The sequence below is a fragment of the Aplysia californica genome, unplaced genomic scaffold (assembly GCF_000002075.1).
Source record: "Aplysia californica isolate F4 #8 unplaced genomic scaffold, AplCal3.0 scaffold00025, whole genome shotgun sequence".
Classification (NCBI taxonomy): domain Eukaryota; kingdom Metazoa; phylum Mollusca; class Gastropoda; order Aplysiida; family Aplysiidae; genus Aplysia; species Aplysia californica.
In genome coordinates this window covers 1157087-1159265 of record NW_004797295.1, presented here as the reverse complement: position 1 = coordinate 1159265, position 2179 = coordinate 1157087, and positions in this window count along the sequence as shown.

Below are 2179 nucleotides of genomic sequence, written 5' to 3'. Positions count from 1 at the left end.
TGTGTGTGTGTGTGTGTGTGTGTGTGTGTGTGTGTGTGTGTGTGTGTGTGTGTGTGTGTGTGTGTAAGAGAGAGAGGGGGAGGGGGGATACATTGTGGGAAGGGGTGGGGTTGCACATGTATTAACTATGTGGGCATGTTTGTGTGAAAGACAGACTGAGTTGCTTTCGGGCTGCCAAACTCCAGGCCACAATGTGAAAGGACAGGGCCGAGGAAGGATGTAGACATCCAAAAAAATAAATGTCATAATATAGGAGTGGACGAGCTACAGTCTACCTCGGAGACCGTTCCAGATAAGCTGATAATGTCCGAGTGTGGCTGCGTGAAGCGGCTTGTTTACCGTAAACACTGCTGTTCCAGCTGCCACTGCAGGCAGAATAACTAGCCCTGTTTTATCACAACCCGCATGCTAGAGTGGACCATCCATTGTGTACGGCCCGATAAAGTGCGAAGTAGGGTGTGCGGGGGGCATCAACCGTGCATCATGTCTCGGCTAATCACAACACCTCGACCCCTTCCTCCCTACGATTTTGTCCTCCATAAACACAGACACACAAAATGAAAAGGATACATTCGTTTATTTCGGACCGTTATCCTGTCTGTGTGTTTACACATATGTGCTTGTGCTGTATGCGTGCGTGTGTGTGTGTGTGGGGGGGGGGGTTGTTGTGTGTACGTGTGTGTGTGTGTGCGTGCGTGTGTTTGTGTGTTTGTGTGTGTGTGTGTGTGTGTGTGTGTGTGTGTGTGTGTGTGGGCTAGTTGGCGCTGTTACGTCTCTATGTGCTTGTACGTGCTTTTCATTGATTACCGGTGTCTCCGCCGTGACTCAGACCTTCGGCACGTCTGGTGTCACTTGATGTTAATCAGGCAACGTGGAACTGTAGGCCGACACTGTTGTCTGCACCGTCAACACAAAGTTGCCTCCGCCTCCTCGTTCTTCACCATTGTTGTCTGCATCACTAGGTTGACATTTACTGCCGGTGCTTTTTTTTTTTTTTTTTTTTATCCAGTATATGGTCAGCACCTCCAGTCAAGGCTGGTTTCATGTTGTGGGGGCGTATTGGGTGAACTGGAAGTGCACTTATCTCTAAATGCAGAGGTTCCAAGTTTGAGTCTGGTTGTCTGAGATCTGGTAGGAGGGTGGGTGGTAAACACTCGAGTGTGGTCTGCTTTTTTCAGACTTGTATAGGTTGTTTTTGGCAATGGATAGGCGCTATCGAGTTCACTCGTCTAAATTAAATCTGAACTCGCCCAGGCTGTGGGACTGCATTTAAATTTTGTTCTCAAGACATACTAGCGTGATTCATTTGCAGACGCGACGTTAGTTCAGTTGGTATCATGCAGGACCACGGAGCAGATTTCCTAGTTCGAATCCCCGACGGGATGTGTGGTTGTTTTGGGAGTCTTTGATGCCATCCACCCATTTACAACGAATAACGTTTTTGGGACGACCTTATGCATCCGCAGCAGAACTTTACCCCGATCTTAAATTAGACCCGACAGGGAGGAGCCCTGAAATTGTGTTTGCATCGATTAAGTCAGTAGGCTGTACCGACAGGCACGTATACTGTCGTGCCCTCGCTCGTCACTGGTATCTTGTCTGTTGTCACCCCCCCCCCCCCCGCCCTCGCCCTGGGTGAATCGATTTCATCTTCCTCCTGTCATCTGTGTCCCCTGCGGGATAGAGCCGAGAGACGAGTCGGTTCATATTCCGTGTCACGCAAGGTCATCAAAACTTGCTCGGTCCGTCGCTCGCAATATTGTGTTACGTTTTTTGTATAGATCTTCAGCGTTTTTTGTACATATCTAATGTCGTTCCCGTGTGTCAGTCTTGCTTTCCCCTTGCCTTATTACGGTGTCTGCGAAGTACATGTGTGTTCCCTCTAATGTTTCCGCCTGTCTGTCGCCTTATGTAGATCTACCCCAGCTTTTTAACTCTTGCGGTTGGTTGGAGAGCACCACTGGTAGGTCATACTTGTTTACTTTCCTTCTGTTGTTTCTGTATAACTGCCTAACCTTTTTCCAGCACTAAATGACCATTATTGTATCGGTGTGCTTCTCTTTACTCGAACAAATAAACAAATCTTTCTTTCTCCAAAATGATCTTTTTATTCTTTTTACTTACCTTCTATTTGGCGCGCCAACCCAACCCCCCCCCCCCCCTCACACACACACACACA